This window comes from Podarcis cretensis (assembly GCF_951804945.1).
Source record: "Podarcis cretensis genome assembly, chromosome: 12".
In the NCBI taxonomy this organism is placed as follows: Eukaryota; Metazoa; Chordata; class Lepidosauria; order Squamata; family Lacertidae; genus Podarcis; species Podarcis cretensis.
The window spans coordinates 52,746,835-52,764,893 of record NC_137181.1 but is presented as its reverse complement, the minus strand read 5'-3'; positions in this window follow the sequence as shown (position 1 = coordinate 52,764,893).

Sequence of the window (18,059 nt, the reverse complement as noted above, 5' to 3'; positions counted from 1 at the left end):
TTTGGCGGTCGAAAGAGAAGGCTTTTTATCACAGGAAAAGAAATCAGCCTTCGACAACTTAACCGGCAGAAAAATATTTTTTTGAAAAAATCCCTAAGCCCCGGGGTCACAATTTCGTCAAAACTCTGACTTTCGGCAATTCATTCAAAAATGCTGCCAAACGGTTGCAAATGCTCCTCTGAAAGGTTTGGCGGTCGAAAGAGAAGGCTTTTTATCACAGGATAAGAAATCAGCCTTCGACAACTTAACCAGCAGAAAAATATTTTTTTGAAAAAATCCCTAAGCCCCGGGGTCACAATTTCATCAAATCTCTGACTTTCGGCAATTGATTCAAAAATGGTGCCAAACGGTTTTAAATGCTCCCCTGAAAGGTTTGGCGGTCAAAACATGAGGTTTTTTATCACAGGAAAAGAAATCAGCCCTCGACAACTTATTCGGCAGAAAAAGATATTTTCGTAAAAATCCCTAAGCCCCGGGGTCACAATTTCATCAAAAATCTGACGTTTGGCAATTGACTCAGAAATGGTGCCAAACGGTTGCAAATGCTCCCCTGAAAGGTTTGGCGGTCGAAAGGGAAGGTTTTTTATCACAGGAAAAGAAAACAGCCCTCGACAACTTAACCGGCAGAGAAATAGTTTTTTGAAAAAAGCCCTATGCCCCGGGGTCAGAATTTCATCAAATCTCTGACTTTCGGCAATTGACTTAGAAATGGTGCCAAACGGTTTAAATGCTCCCCTGAAAGGTTTGGCGGTCGAAACAGGAGGTTGTTTATCACAGGAAAAGAAAACAGCCCTCGACAACTTATTCGGCAGAAAAAGATATTTTCGAAAAAATCCCTAAGCCCCGGGGTCACAATTTCATCAAATCTCTGACTTTCGGCAATTGATTCAAAAATGGTGCCAAACGGTTGCAAATGCTCCCCTGAAAGGTTTGGCGGTCGAAAGAGAAGGCTTTTTATCACCGGAAAAGAAATCAGCCTTCGACAACTTAACCGGCAGAAAAATATTTTTTTGAAAAAATCCCTAAGCCCCGGGTGAAAATTTCATCAAAAATCTGACTTTTCGCAATTGATTCAAAAATTGTGCCAAACGGTTGCAAATGCTCCCCTGAAAGGTTTGGCGGTCGAAAGAGAAGGCTTTTTATCACAGGAAAAGAAATCAGCCCTCGACAACTTAACCGGCAGAAAAATATTTTTTTGAAAAAATCTCTAAGCCCCGGGGTCACAATTTCATCAAAACTCTGACTTTCAGCAATTGACTCAAAACTGGTGCCAAACGGTTGCAAATGGTCCCCTGAAAGTTTTGCGGTCGAAAGTGAAGGCTTTTTATCACAGGAAAAGAAATCAGCCCTCGACAACTTAACCGTCAGAGAAATATTTTTTTGAAAAAATCCCTAAGCCCCGGGGTCACAATTTCATCAAAACTCTGACTTTCGGCAATTGACTCAAAACTGGTGCCAAACGGTTGCAAATGCTCCCCTGAATGGTTTGGCGGTCGAAAGAGAAGGCTTTTTATCACAGGAAAAGAAATCAGCCTTTGACAACTTAACCGGCAGAAAAATATTTTTTTGAAAAAATCCCTAAGCCCCGGGGTCACAATTTCATCAAAACTCTGACTTTCGGCAATTCATTCAAAAATGCTGCCAAACGGTTGCAAATGCTCCTCTGAAAGGTTTGGCGGCCGAAAGAGAAGGCTTTTTATCACAGGATAAGAAATCAGCCTTCGACAACTTAACCAGCAGAAAAATATTTTTTTGAAAAAATCCCTAAGCCCCGGGGTCACAATTTCATCAAATCTCTGACTTTCGGCAATTGATTCAAAAATGGTGCCAAACAGTTTTAAATGCTCCCCTGAAAGGTTTGGCGGTCAAAACATGAGGTTTTTTATCACAGGAAAAGAAATCAGCCCTCGACAACTTATTCGGCAGAAAAAGATATTTTCGAAAAAATCCCTAAGCCCCGGGGTCACAATTTCATCAAATCTCTGACTTTCGGCAATTGATTCAAAAATGGTGCCAAACGGTTGCAAATGCTCCCCTGAAAGGTTTGGCGGTCGAAAGAGAAGGCTTTTTATCACCGGAAAAGAAATCAGCCTTCGACAACTTAACCGGCAGAAAAATATTTTTTTGAAAAAATCCCTAAGCCCCGGGTGAAAATTTCATCAAAAATCTGACTTTTCGCAATTGATTCAAAAATTGTGCCAAACGGTTGCAAATGCTCCCCTGAAAGGTTTGGCGGTCGAAAGAGAAGGCTTTTTATCACAGGAAAAGAAATCAGCCCTCGACAACTTAACCGGCAGAAAAATATTTTTTTGAAAAAATCTCTAAGCCCCGGGGTCACAATTTCATCAAAACTCTGACTTTCAGCAATTGACTCAAAACTGGTGCCAAACGGTTGCAAATGGTCCCCTGAAAGTTTTGCGGTCGAAAGTGAAGGCTTTTTATCACAGGAAAAGAAATCAGCCCTCGACAACTTAACCGTCAGAGAAATATTTTTTTGAAAAAATCCCTAAGCCCCGGGGTCACAATTTCATCAAAACTCTGACTTTCGGCAATTGACTCAAAACTGGTGCCAAACGGTTGCAAATGCTCCCCTGAATGGTTTGGCGGTCGAAAGAGAAGGCTTTTTATCACAGGAAAAGAAATCAGCCTTCGACAACTTAACCGGCAGAAAAATATTTTTTTGAAAAAATCCCTAAGCCCCGGGGTCACAATTTCATCAAAACTCTGACTTTCGGCAATTCATTCAAAAATGCTGCCAAACGGTTGCAAATGCTCCTCTGAAAGGTTTGGCGGTCGAAAGAGAAGGCTTTTTATCACAGGATAAGAAATCAGCCTTCGACAACTTAACCAGCAGAAAAATATTTTTTTGAAAAAATCCCTAAGCCCCGGGGTCACAATTTCATCAAATCTCTGACTTTCGGCAATTGATTCAAAAATGGTGCCAAACGGTTTTAAATGCTCCCCTGAAAGGTTTGGCGGTCAAAACATGAGGTTTTTTATCACAGGAAAAGAAATCAGCCCTCGACAACTTATTCGGCAGAAAAAGATATTTTCGTAAAAATCCCTAAACCCCGGGGTCACAATTTCATCAAAAATCTGACGTTTGGCAATTGACTCAGAAATGGTGCCAAACGGTTGCAAATGCTCCCCTGAAAGGTTTGGCGGTCGAAAGAGAAGGCTTTTTATCACAGGAAAAGAAAACAGCCCTCGACAACTTAACCGGCAGAGAAATAGTTTTTTGAAAAAATCCCTAAGCCCCGGGGTCAGAATTTCATCAAATCTCTGACTTTCGGCAATTGACTCAGAAATGGTGCCAAACGATTTTAAATGCTCCCCTGAAAGGTTTGGCGGTCGAAACAGGAGGGTTTTTATCACAGGAAAAGAAATCAGCCCTCGACAACTTAACCGGCAGGAAAAGATATTCTTGAAAAAATCCCTAAGCCCCGGGGTCACAATTTCATCAGATCTCTGACTTTCGGCAATTGATTCAAAAATGGTGCCAAACGGTTGCAAATGCTCCCCTGAAAGGTTTGGCGGTCGAAACATGAGGTTTTTTATCACAGGAAAAGAAATCAGCCCTCGACAACTTAACCGGCTGAAAAATATTTTTTTGAAAAAATCCCTAAGCCCCGGGATCACAATTTCATCAAATCTCTGACTTTCGGCAATTGACTCAGAAATGGTGCCAAACGGTTGCAAATGCTCCCCTGATAGGTTTGGCGGTCGAAACAGGATGTTTTTTATCACAGGAAAAGAAATCTGCCCTCGACAACTTATTCGGCAGAAAAAGATATTTTTGAAAAAATCTCTAAGCCCCGGAGTCACATTTTCATCAAAACTCTGACTTTCGGCAATTGACTCAAAACTGGTGCCAAACGGTTGCAAATGCTCCCCTGAAAGTTTTGGCGATCGAAAGAGAAGGCTTTTTATCACAGGAAAAGAAAACAGCCCTCGACAACTTAACCAGCAGAGAAATAGTTTTTTGAAAAAATCCCTAAGCCCCGGTGTCAGAATTTCATCAAATCTCTGACTTTCGGCAATTGACTCAGAAATGGTGCCAAACGGTTTTAAATGCTCCCCTGAAAGGTTTGGCGGTCGAAACAGGAGGTTGTTTATCACAGGAAAAGAAATCAGCCCTCAACAACTTATTCGGCAGAAAAAGATATTTTCGAAAAAATCCCTAAGCCCCGGGGTCACAATTTCATCAAATCTCTGACTTTCGGCAATTGACTCAGAAATGGTGCCAAACGGTTTTAAATGCTCCCCTGAAAGGTTTGGCGGTCGAAACAGGAGGTTTTTTATCACAGGAAAAGAAATCAGCCCTCGACAACTTAACCGGCAGGAAAAGATTTTCTTGAAAAAATCCCTAAGCCCCGGGGTCACAATTTCATCAAATCTCTGACTTTCGGCAATTGATTCAAAAATGGTGCCAAACGGTTGCAAATGGTCCCCTGAAAGTTTTGCGGTCGAAAGTGAAGGCGGTCGAAACAGGAGGTTGTTTATCACAGGAAAAGAAATCAGCCCTCGAAAACTTAACCTGCTGAAAAATATTTTTTTGAAAAAATCCCTAAGCCCCGGGATCACAATTTCATCAAATCTCTGACTTTCGGCAATTGACTCGGAAATGGTGCCAAACGGTTGCAAATGCTCCCCTGAAAGGTTTGGCGGTCGAAAGAGAAGGCTTTTTATCACAGGATAAGAAATCAGCCCTCGACAACTTAACCAGCAGGAAAAGATATTTTTGAAAAAATCTCTAAGCCCCGGAGTCACATTTTCATCAAAACTCTGACTTTCGGCAATTGACTCAAAACTGGTGCCAAACGGTTGCAAATGCTCCCCTGAAAGGTTTGGCGGTCGAAAGAGAAGGCTTTTTATCACAGGAAAAGAAATCAGCCCTCAACAAATTAACCGGCAGAGAAATGGTTTTTTGAAAAAATCCCTAAGCCCCGGGTTCACAATTTCATCAAAACTCTGACTTTCGGCAATTGACTCAGAAATGGTGCCAAACGGTTGCAAATGCTCCCCTGAAAGGTTTGGCGGTCGAAAGAGAAGGCTTTTTATCACAGGAAAAGAAATCAGCCAACGACAACTTAACCGGCAGAGAAATATTTTTTTGAAAAAATCCTTAAGCTGCGGGGTCACAATTTCATCAAAAATCTGACTTTCGGCAATTGATTAAAAAATGGTGCCAAACGGTTGCAAATGCTCCTCTGAAAGGTTTGGCGGTGGAAAGAGAAGGCTTTTTATCACAGGAAAAGAAATCAGCCTTCGACAACTTAACCGGCCAAAAAATATTTTTTAAAAAAAATACCTAACCCCGGGGTCACAATATCATCAAAACTCTGACGTTCAGCAATTGACTCAAAAATGGTGCCAAACGGTTGCTAATGCTCCCCTGAAAGGTTTGGCGGTCGAAAGAGAAGGCTTTTTATCACATGAAAAGAAATCAGCCCTCGACAACTTATCCGGCAGAAAAAGATTTTCTTGAAAAAATCCCTAAGCCCCGGGGTCACAATTTCATCAAATCTCTGACTTTTCGCAAATGACTCAAAAATGGTGCCAAACGGTTGCTAATGCTCCCTTGAAAGTTATGGCGGTCGAAAGAGAAGGCTTTTTATCACAGGAAAAGAAATCAGCCTTTGACAACTTAACCGGCAGAAAATTATTTTTTTGAAAAAATCCCTAAGCCCCAGGGTCAAAATTTCATCAAAAATCTGACTTTTAGCAATAGACTCAAAAATGGTGCCAAACGGTTGCAAATGCTCCCCTGAAAGGTTTGGCCGTCGAAAGAGAAGGCTTTTTATCACAGGAAAAGAAATCAGCCTTTGACAACTTAACCGGCAGAAAAAGATATTTTTGAAAAAATCCCTAAGCCCCGGGGTCACAATTTCATCAAAACTCCGACTTACAGCAATTGATTCAAAAATGGTGCCAAACGGTTGCAAATGCTCCCCTGAAAGGTTTGGCGGTCGAAACAGAAGGCTTTTTATCACAGGAAAAGAAATCAGCCCTCAACAAATTAACCGGCAGAGAAATGGTTTTTTGAAAAAATCCCTAAGCCCCGGGTTCACAATTTCATCAAAACTCTGACTTTCGGCAATTGATTTAAAAATGGTGCCAAACGGTTGCAAATGCTCCCCTGAAAGGTTTGGCGGTCGAAAGAAAAGGCTTTTTATCACAGGATAAGAAATCAGCCCTCGACAACATAACCGCAGAAAAATATTTTCTAAAAAAAATCCCTAAGCCCCGGGGTCACAATTTCATCAAAACTCTGACTTTCGGCAATTGACTCAGAAATGGTGACAAACGGTTGCTAATGCTCCCCTGAAAGGTTTGGCGGTCGAAAGAGAAGGCTTTTTATCATAGGAAAAGAAATCAGTTTTCGACAACTTAACCGGCAGAATTTTTTTTTTTTTTTTAAAAAAAGTCCCTAAGCCCCGGGGTCACAATTTCATCAAAACTCTGACTTTTGGCAATGGACTCAAAAATGGTGCCAAACGGTTGCTAATGCTCCCCTAAAAGCTTTGGCGGTCGAAACAGAAGGTTTTTTATCACAGCACAAGAAATCAGCCCTCGACAACTTATCCGGCAGAAAAATATTTTTTTGAAAAAATCCCTAAGCCCCAGGGTCACAATTTCATAAAAATTCTGACTTTCGGCAAATGACTCAAAACTGGTGCCAAACGGTTGCAAATGCTCCCCTGAAAGGTTTGGCGGTCGAAAGAGAAGGATTTTTATCACAGGAAAAGAAATCAGCCCTCGACAACTTATCCAGCAGAAAAAGATATTTTCGAAAAAATCCCTAAGCCCCGGGGTCACAATTTCATCAAATCTCTGACTTTCGGCAATTGATTAAAAATGGTGCCAAACGGTTGCAAATGCTCCCCTGAAAGGTTTGGCGGTCGAAAGAGAAGGCTTTTTATCACCGGAAAAGAAATCAGCCTTCGACAACTTAACCGGCAGAAAAATATTTTTTTGAAAAAATCCCTAAGCCCCGGGTGAAAATTTCATCAAAAATCTGACTTTTCGCAATTGATTCAAAAATTGTGCCAAACGGTTGCAAATGCTCCCCTGAAAGGTTTGGCGGTCGAAAGAGAAGGCTTTTTATCACAGGAAAAGAAATCAGCCCTCGACAACTTAACCGGCAGAAAAATATTTTTTTGAAAAAATCTCTAAGCCCCGGGGTCACAATTTCATCAAAACTCTGACTTTCAGCAATTGACTCAAAACTGGTGCCAAACGGTTGCAAATGGTCCCCTGAAAGTTTTGCGGTCGAAAGTGAAGGCTTTTTATCACAGGAAAAGAAATCAGCCCTCGACAACTTAACCGTCAGAGAAATATTTTTTTGAAAAAATCCCTAAGCCCCGGGGTCACAATTTCATCAAAACTCTGACTTTCGGCAATTGACTCAAAACTGGTGCCAAACGGTTGCAAATGCTCCCCTGAATGGTTTGGCGGTCGAAAGAGAAGGCTTTTTATCACAGGAAAAGAAATCAGCCTTCGACAACTTAACCGGCAGAAAAATATTTTTTTGAAAAAATCCCTAAGCCCCGGGGTCACAATTTCATCAAAACTCTGACTTTCGGCAATTCATTCAAAAATGCTGCCAAACGGTTGCAAATGCTCCTCTGAAAGGTTTGGCGGTCGAAAGAGAAGGCTTTTTATCACAGGATAAGAAATCAGCCTTCGACAACTTAACCAGCAGAAAAATATTTTTTTGAAAAAATCCCTAAGCCCCGGGGTCACAATTTCATCAAATCTCTGACTTTCGGCAATTGATTCAAAAATGGTGCCAAACGGTTTTAAATGCTCCCCTGAAAGGTTTGGCGGTCAAAACATGAGGTTTTTTATCACAGGAAAAGAAATCAGCCCTCGACAACTTATTCGGCAGAAAAAGATATTTTCGTAAAAATCCCTAAACCCCGGGGTCACAATTTCATCAAAAATCTGACGTTTGGCAATTGACTCAGAAATGGTGCCAAACGGTTGCAAATGCTCCCCTGAAAGGTTTGGCGGTCGAAAGAGAAGGCTTTTTATCACAGGAAAAGAAAACAGCCCTCGACAACTTAACCGGCAGAGAAATAGTTTTTTGAAAAAATCCCTAAGCCCCGGGGTCAGAATTTCATCAAATCTCTGACTTTCGGCAATTGACTCAGAAATGGTGCCAAACGATTTTAAATGCTCCCCTGAAAGGTTTGGCGGTCGAAACAGGAGGGTTTTTATCACAGGAAAAGAAATCAGCCCTCGACAACTTAACCGGCAGGAAAAGATATTCTTGAAAAAATCCCTAAGCCCCGGGGTCACAATTTCATCAGATCTCTGACTTTCGGCAATTGATTCAAAAATGGTGCCAAACGGTTGCAAATGCTCCCCTGAAAGGTTTGGCGGTTGAAAGAGAAGGCTTTTTATCACCGGAAAAGAAATCAGCCTTCGACAACTTAACCGGCAGAAAAATATTTTTTTGAAAAAATACCTAAGCCCCGGGGTCACAATTTCATCAAAACTCCGACTTACAGCAATTGATTCAAAAATGGTGCCAAACGGTTGCAAATGCTCCCCTGAAATGTTTGGCGGTCGAAACATGAGGTTTTTTATCACAGGAAAAGAAATCAGCCCTCGACAACTTAACCGGCTGAAAAATATTTTTTTGAAAAAATCCCTAAGCCCCGGGATCACAATTTCATCAAATCTCTGACTTTCGGCAATTGACTCAGAAATGGTGCCAAACGGTTGCAAATGCTCCCCTGATAGGTTTGGCGGTCGAAACAGGATGTTTTTTATCACAGGAAAAGAAATCTGCCCTCGACAACTTATTCGGCAGAAAAAGATATTTTTGAAAAAATCTCTAAGCCCCGGAGTCACATTTTCATCAAAACTCTGACTTTCGGCAATTGACTCAAAACTGGTGCCAAACGGTTGCAAATGCTCCCCTGAAAGTTTTGGCGATCGAAAGAGAAGGCTTTTTATCACAGGAAAAGAAAACAGCCCTCGACAACTTAACCAGCAGAGAAATAGTTTTTTGAAAAAATCCCTAAGCCCCGGTGTCAGAATTTCATCAAATCTCTGACTTTCGGCAATTGACTCAGAAATGGTGCCAAACGGTTTTAAATGCTCCCCTGAAAGGTTTGGCGGTCGAAACAGGAGGTTGTTTATCACAGGAAAAGAAATCAGCCCTCAACAACTTATTCGGCAGAAAAAGATATTTTCGAAAAAATCCCTAAGCCCCGGGGTCACAATTTCATCAAATCTCTGACTTTCGGCAATTGATTCAAAAATGGTGCCAAACGGTTGCAAATGCTCCCCTGAAAGGTTTGGCGGTCGAAAGAGAAGGCTTTTTATCACCGGAAAAGAAATCAGCCTTCGACAACTTAACCGGCAGAAAAATATTTTTTTGAAAAAATCCCTAAGCCCCGGGTGAAAATTTCATCAAAAATCTGACTTTTCGCAATTGATTCAAAAATTGTGCCAAACGGTTGCAAATGCTCCCCTGAAAGGTTTGGCGGTCGAAAGAGAAGGCTTTTTATCACAGGAAAAGAAATCAGCCCTCGACAACTTAACCGGCAGAAAAATATTTTTTTGAAAAAATCTCTAAGCCCCGGGGTCACAATTTCATCAAAACTCTGACTTTCAGCAATTGACTCAAAACTGGTGCCAAACGGTTGCAAATGGTCCCCTGAAAGTTTTGCGGTCGAAAGTGAAGGCTTTTTATCACAGGAAAAGAAATCAGCCCTCGACAACTTAACCGTCAGAGAAATATTTTTTTGAAAAAATCCCTAAGCCCCGGGGTCACAATTTCATCAAAACTCTGACTTTCGGCAATTGACTCAAAACTGGTGCCAAACGGTTGCAAATGCTCCCCTGAATGGTTTGGCGGTCGAAAGAGAAGGCTTTTTATCACAGGAAAAGAAATCAGCCTTCGACAACTTAACCGGCAGAAAAATATTTTTTTGAAAAAATCCCTAAGCCCCGGGGTCACAATTTCATCAAAACTCTGACTTTCGGCAATTCATTCAAAAATGCTGCCAAACGGTTGCAAATGCTCCTCTGAAAGGTTTGGCGGTCGAAAGAGAAGGCTTTTTATCACAGGATAAGAAATCAGCCTTCGACAACTTAACCAGCAGAAAAATATTTTTTTGAAAAAATCCCTAAGCCCCGGGGTCACAATTTCATCAAATCTCTGACTTTCGGCAATTGATTCAAAAATGGTGCCAAACGGTTTTAAATGCTCCCCTGAAAGGTTTGGCGGTCAAAACATGAGGTTTTTTATCACAGGAAAAGAAATCAGCCCTCGACAACTTATTCGGCAGAAAAAGATATTTTCGTAAAAATCCCTAAACCCCGGGGTCACAATTTCATCAAAAATCTGACGTTTGGCAATTGACTCAGAAATGGTGCCAAACGGTTGCAAATGCTCCCCTGAAAGGTTTGGCGGTCGAAAGAGAAGGCTTTTTATCACAGGAAAAGAAAACAGCCCTCGACAACTTAACCGGCAGAGAAATAGTTTTTTGAAAAAATCCCTAAGCCCCGGGGTCAGAATTTCATCAAATCTCTGACTTTCGGCAATTGACTCAGAAATGGTGCCAAACGATTTTAAATGCTCCCCTGAAAGGTTTGGCGGTCGAAACAGGAGGGTTTTTATCAAAGTAAAAGAAATCAGCCCTTGACAACTTAACCGGCAGGAAAAGATATTCTTGAAAAAATCCCTAAGCCCCGGGGTCACAATTTCATCAGATCTCTGACTTTCGGCAATTGATTCAAAAATGGTGCCAAACGGTTGCAAATGCTCCCCTGAAAGGTTTGGCGGTTGAAAGAGAAGGCTTTTTATCACCGGAAAAGAAATCAGCCTTCGACAACTTAACCGGCAGAAAAATATTTTTTTGAAAAAATACCTAAGCCCCGGGGTCACAATTTCATCAAAACTCCGACTTACAGCAATTGATTCAAAAATGGTGCCAAACGGTTGCAAATGCTCCCCTGAAATGTTTGGCGGTCGAAACATGAGGTTTTTTATCACAGGAAAAGAAATCAGCCCTCGACAACTTAACCGGCTGAAAAATATTTTTTTGAAAAAATCCCTAAGCCCCGGGATCACAATTTCATCAAATCTCTGACTTTCGGCAATTGACTCAGAAATGGTGCCAAACGGTTGCAAATGCTCCCCTGATAGGTTTGGCGGTCGAAACAGGATGTTTTTTATCACAGGAAAAGAAATCTGCCCTCGACAACTTATTCGGCAGAAAAAGATATTTTTGAAAAAATCTCTAAGCCCCGGAGTCACATTTTCATCAAAACTCTGACTTTCGGCAATTGACTCAAAACTGGTGCCAAACGGTTGCAAATGCTCCCCTGAAAGTTTTGGCGATCGAAAGAGAAGGCTTTTTATCACAGGAAAAGAAAATAGCCCTCGACAACTTAACCAGCAGAGAAATAGTTTTTTGAAAAAATCCCTAAGCCCCGGTGTCAGAATTTCATCAAATCTCTGACTTTCGGCAATTGACTCAGAAATGGAGCAAAACGGTTTTAAATGCTCCCCTGAAAGGTTTGGCGGTCGAAACAGGAGGTTGTTTATCACAGGAAAAGAAATCAGCCCTCAACAACTTATTCGGCAGAAAAAGATATTTTCGAAAAAATCCCTAAGCCCCGGGGTCACAATTTCATCAAATCTCTGACTTTCGGCAATTGACTCAGAAATGGTGCCAAACGGTTTTAAATGCTCCCCTGAAAGGTTTGGCGGTCGAAACAGGAGGTTTTTTATCACAGGAAAAGAAATCAGCCCTCGACAACTTAACCGGCAGGAAAAGATATTTTTGAAAAAATCTCTAAGCCCCGGAGTCACATTTTCATCAAAACTCTGACTTTCGGCAATTGACTCAAAACTGGTGCCAAACGGTTGCAAATGCTCCCCTGAAAGTTTTGGCGATCGAAAGAGAAGGCTTTTTATCACAGGAAAAGAAAACAGCCCTCGACAACTTAACCAGCAGAGAAATAGTTTTTTGAAAAAATCCCTAAGCCCCGGTGTCAGAATTTCATCAAATCTCTGACTTTCGGCAATTGACTCAGAAATGGTGCAAAACGTTTTTAAATGCTCCCCTGAAAGGTTTGGCGGTCGAAACAGGAGGTTGTTTATCACAGGAAAAGAAATCAGCCCTCAACAACTTATTCGGCAGAAAAAGATATTTTCGAAAAAATCCCTAAGCCCCGGGGTCACAATTTCATCAAATCTCTGACTTTCGGCAATTGATTCAAAAATGGTGCCAAACGGTTGCAAATGCTCCCCTGAAAGGTTTGGCGGTCGAAAGAGAAGGCTTTTTATCACCGGAAAAGAAATCAGCCTTCGACAACTTAACCGGCAGAAAAATATTTTTTTGAAAAAATCCCTAAGCCCCGGGTGAAAATTTCATCAAAAATCTGACTTTTCGCAATTGATTCAAAAATTGTGCCAAACGGTTGCAAATGCTCCCCTGAAAGGTTTGGCGGTCGAAAGAGAAGGCTTTTTATCACAGGAAAAGAAATCAGCCCTCGACAACTTAACCGGCAGAAAAATATTTTTTTGAAAAAATCTCTAAGCCCCGGGGTCACAATTTCATCAAAACTCTGACTTTCAGCAATTGACTCAAAACTGGTGCCAAACGGTTGCAAATGGTCCCCTGAAAGTTTTGCGGTCGAAAGTGAAGGCTTTTTATCACAGGAAAAGAAATCAGCCCTCGACAACTTAACCGTCAGAGAAATATTTTTTTGAAAAAATCCCTAAGCCCCGGGGTCACAATTTCATCAAAACTCTGACTTTCGGCAATTGACTCAAAACTGGTGCCAAACGGTTGCAAATGCTCCCCTGAATGGTTTGGCGGTCGAAAGAGAAGGCTTTTTATCACAGGAAAAGAAATCAGCCTTCGACAACTTAACCGGCAGAAAAATATTTTTTTGAAAAAATCCCTAAGCCCCGGGGTCACAATTTCATCAAAACTCTGACTTTCGGCAATTCATTCAAAAATGCTGCCAAACGGTTGCAAATGCTCCTCTGAAAGGTTTGGCGGTCGAAAGAGAAGGCTTTTTATCACAGGATAAGAAATCAGCCTTCGACAACTTAACCAGCAGAAAAATATTTTTTTGAAAAAATCCCTAAGCCCCGGGGTCACAATTTCATCAAATCTCTGACTTTCGGCAATTGATTCAAAAATGGTGCCAAACGGTTTTAAATGCTCCCCTGAAAGGTTTGGCGGTCAAAACATGAGGTTTTTTATCACAGGAAAAGAAATCAGCCCTCGACAACTTATTCGGCAGAAAAAGATATTTTCGTAAAAATCCCTAAACCCCGGGGTCACAATTTCATCAAAAATCTGACGTTTGGCAATTGACTCAGAAATGGTGCCAAACGGTTGCAAATGCTCCCCTGAAAGGTTTGGCGGTCGAAAGAGAAGGCTTTTTATCACAGGAAAAGAAAACAGCCCTCGACAACTTAACCGGCAGAGAAATAGTTTTTTGAAAAAATCCCTAAGCCCCGGGGTCAGAATTTCATCAAATCTCTGACTTTCGGCAATTGACTCAGAAATGGTGCCAAACGATTTTAAATGCTCCCCTGAAAGGTTTGGCGGTCGAAACAGGAGGGTTTTTATCACAGGAAAAGAAATCAGCCCTCGACAACTTAACCGGCAGGAAAAGATATTCTTGAAAAAATCCCTAAGCCCCGGGGTCACAATTTCATCAGATCTCTGACTTTCGGCAATTGATTCAAAAATGGTGCCAAACGGTTGCAAATGCTCCCCTGAAAGGTTTGGCGGTTGAAAGAGAAGGCTTTTTATCACCGGAAAAGAAATCAGCCTTCGACAACTTAACCGGCAGAAAAATATTTTTTTGAAAAAATACCTAAGCCCCGGGGTCACAATTTCATCAAAACTCCGACTTACAGCAATTGATTCAAAAATGGTGCCAAACGGTTGCAAATGCTCCCCTGAAATGTTTGGCGGTCGAAACATGAGGTTTTTTATCACAGGAAAAGAAATCAGCCCTCGACAACTTAACCGGCTGAAAAATATTTTTTTGAAAAAATCCCTAAGCCCCGGGATCACAATTTCATCAAATCTCTGACTTTCGGCAATTGACTCAGAAATGGTGCCAAACGGTTGCAAATGCTCCCCTGATAGGTTTGGCGGTCGAAACAGGATGTTTTTTATCACAGGAAAAGAAATCTGCCCTCGACAACTTATTCGGCAGAAAAAGATATTTTTGAAAAAATCTCTAAGCCCCGGAGTCACATTTTCATCAAAACTCTGACTTTCGGCAATTGACTCAAAACTGGTGCCAAACGGTTGCAAATGCTCCCCTGAAAGTTTTGGCGATCGAAAGAGAAGGCTTTTTATCACAGGAAAAGAAAACAGCCCTCGACAACTTAACCAGCAGAGAAATAGTTTTTTGAAAAAATCCCTAAGCCCCGGTGTCAGAATTTCATCAAATCTCTGACTTTCGGCAATTGACTCAGAAATGGTGCAAAACGGTTTTAAATGCTCCCCTGAAAGGTTTGGCGGTCGAAACAGGAGGTTGTTTATCACAGGAAAAGAAATCAGCCCTCAACAACTTATTCGGCAGAAAAAGATATTTTCGAAAAAATCCCTAAGCCCCGGGGTCACAATTTCATCAAATCTCTGACTTTCGGCAATTGACTCAGAAATGGTGCCAAACGGTTTTAAATGCTCCCCTGAAAGGTTTGGCGGTCGAAACAGGAGGTTTTTTATCACAGGAAAAGAAATCAGCCCTCGACAACTTAACCGGCAGGAAAAGATTTTCTTGAAAAAATCCCTAAGCCCCGGGGTCACAATTTCATCAAATCTGACTTTCGGCAATTGATTCAAAAATGGTGCCAAACGGTTGCAAATGCTCCCCTGAAAGGTTTGGCGGTCGAAAGAGAAGGCTTTTTATCACAGGAAAAGAAATCAGCCTTCGACAACTTAACCGGCAGAAAAATATTTTTTTGAAAAAATACCTAAGCCCCGGGGTCACAATTTCATCAAAACTCTGACTTTCAGCAATTGACTCAAAACTGGTGCCAAACGGTTGCAAATGGTCCCCTGAAAGTTTTGCGGTCGAAAGTGAAGGCTTTTTATCACAGGAAAAGAAATCAGCCCTCGAAAACTTAACCTGCTGAAAAATATTTTTTTGAAAAAATCCCTAAGCCCCGGGATCACAATTTCATCAAAACTCTGACTTTCGGCAATTGACTCAGAAATGGTGCCAAACGGTTGCAAATGCTCCCCTGAAAGGTTTGGCGGTCGAAAGAGAAGGCTTTTTATCACAGGAAAAGAAATCAGCCAACGACAACTTAACCGGCAGAGAAATATTTTTTTGAAAAAATCCTTAAGCTGCGGGGTCACAATTTCATCAAAAATCTGACTTTCGGCAATTGATTTAAAAATGGTGCCAAACGGTTGCAAATGCTCCTCTGAAAGGTTTGGCGGTGGAAAGAGAAGGCTTTTTATCACAGGAAAAGAAATCAGCCTTCGACAACTTAACCGGCCAAAAAATATTTTTTTAAAAAAATACCTAACCCCGGGGTCACAATATCATCAAAACTCTGACGTTCAGCAATTGACTCAAAAATGGTGCCAAACGGTTGCTAATGCTCCCCTGAAAGGTTTGGCGGTCGAAAGAGAAGGCTTTTTATCACATGAAAAGAAATCAGCCCTCGACAACTTATCCGGCAGAAAAAGATTTTCTTGAAAAAATCCCTAAGCCCCGGGGTCACAATTTCATCAAATCTCTGACTTTTCGCAAATGACTCAAAAATGGTGCCAAACGATTGCTAATGCTCCCTTGAAAGTTATGGCGGTCGAAAGAGAAGGCTTTTTATCACAGGAAAAGAAATCAGCCTTTGACAACTTAACCGGCAGAAAAATATTTTTTTGAAAAAATCCCTAAGCCCCAGGGTCAAAATTTCATCAAAAATCTGACTTTTAGCAATAGACTCAAAAATGGTGCCAAACGGTTGCAAATGCTCCCCTGAAAGGTTTGGCCGTCGAAAGAGAAGGCTTTTTATCACAGGAAAAGAAATCAGCCTTTGACAACTTAACCGGCAGAAAAAGATATTTTTGAAAAAATCCCTAAGCCCCGGGGTCACAATTTCATCAAAACTCCGACTTACAGCAATTGATTCAAAAATGGTGCCAAACGGTTGCAAATGCTCCCCTGAAAGGTTTGGCGGTCGAAACAGGAGGTTTTTTATCACAGGAAAAGAAATCAGCCCTCAACAAATTAACCGGCAGAGAAATGTTTTTTTGAAAAAATCCCTAAGCCCCGGGTTCACAATTTCATCAAATCTCTGACTTTCGGCAATTGACTCAGAAATGGTGCCAAACGGTTTTAAATGCTCCCCTGAAAGGTTTGGCGGTCGAAACAGGAGGTTTTTTATCACAGGAAAAGAAATCAGCCCTCGACAACTTAACCGGCAGGAAAAGATTTTCTTGAAAAAATCCCTAAGCCCCGGGGTCACAATTTCATCAAATCTCTGACTTTCGGCAATTGATTCAAAAATGGTGCCAAACGGTTGCAAATGGTCCCCTGAAAGTTTTGCGGTCGAAAGTGAAGGCTTTTTATCACAGGAAAAGAAATCAGCCCTCGACAACTTAACCGGCAGAAAAATATTTTTTTGAAAAAATCCCTAAGCCCCGGGATCACAATTTCATCAAATCTCTGACTTTCGGCAATTGACTCAGAAATGGTGCGAAACGGTTGCAAATGCTCCCCTGAAATGTTTGGCAGTCGAAAGAGAAGGCTTTTTATCACAGGATAAGAAATCAGCCCTCGACAACTTAACCAGCAGGAAAAGATATTTTTGAAAAAATCCCTAAGCCCCGGGGTCACAATTTCATCAAAACTCCGACTTACAGCAATTGATTCAAAAATGGTGCCAAACGGTTGCAAATGCTCCCCTGAAAGGTTTGGCGGTCGAAACAGAAGGCTTTTTATCACAGGAAAAGAAATCAGCCCTCAACAAATTAACGGGCAGAGAAATGGTTTTTTGAAAAAATCCCTAAGCCCCGGGTTCACAATTTCATCAAAACTCTGACTTTCGGCAATTGACTCAGAAATGGTGCCAAACGGTTGCAAATGCTCCCCTGAAAGGTTTGGCGGTCGAAAGAGAAGGCTTTTTATCACAGGAGAAGAAATCAGCCAACGACAACTTAACCGGCAGAGAAATATTTTTTTGAAAAAATCCTTAAGCTGCGGGGTCACAATTTCATCAAAAGTCTGACTTTCGGCAATTGATTTAAAAATGGTGCCAAACGGTTGCAAATGCTCCTCTGAAAGGTTTGGCGGTGGAAAGAGAAGGCTTTTTATAATAGAATAAAAAATCAGCCCTCGACAACTTAACCGGCCAAAAAATATTTTTTTAAAAAAATACCTAACCCCGGGGTCACAATATCATCAAAACTCTGACGTTCAGCAATTGACTCAAAAATGGTGCCAAACGGTTGCTAATGCTCCCCTGAAAGGTTTGGCGGTCGAAAGAGAAGGCTTTTTATCACATGAAAAGAAATCAGCCCTCGACAACTTATCCGGCAGAAAAAGATTTTCTTGAAAAAATCCCTAAGCCCCGGGGTCACAATTTCATCAAATCTCTGACTTTTCGCAAATGACTCAAAAATGGTGCCAAACGGTTGCTAATGCTCCCTTGAAAGTTATGGCGGTCGAAAGAGAAGGCTTTTTATCACAGGAAAAGAAATCAGCCTTTGACAACTTAACCGGCAGAAAAATATTTTTTTGAAAAAATCCCTAAGCCCCGGGGTCAAAATTTCATCAAAAATCTGATTTGTCGCAATTGACTCAAAAATGGTGCCAAACGGTTGCTAATGCTCCCCGGAAAGGTTTGGCGGTCGAAAGAGAAGGCTTTTTGTCACATGAAAAGAAATCAGCCCTCGACAACTTATCTGGCAGAAAAATATTTTTTTGAAAAAATCCCTAAGCCCCGGGGTGACAATTTCATCAAAACTCTGACTTTTCGCAATTGACTCAAAAATGGTGCCAAACGGTTGCTAATGCTCCCCTGAAAGTTATGGCGGTCGAAAGAG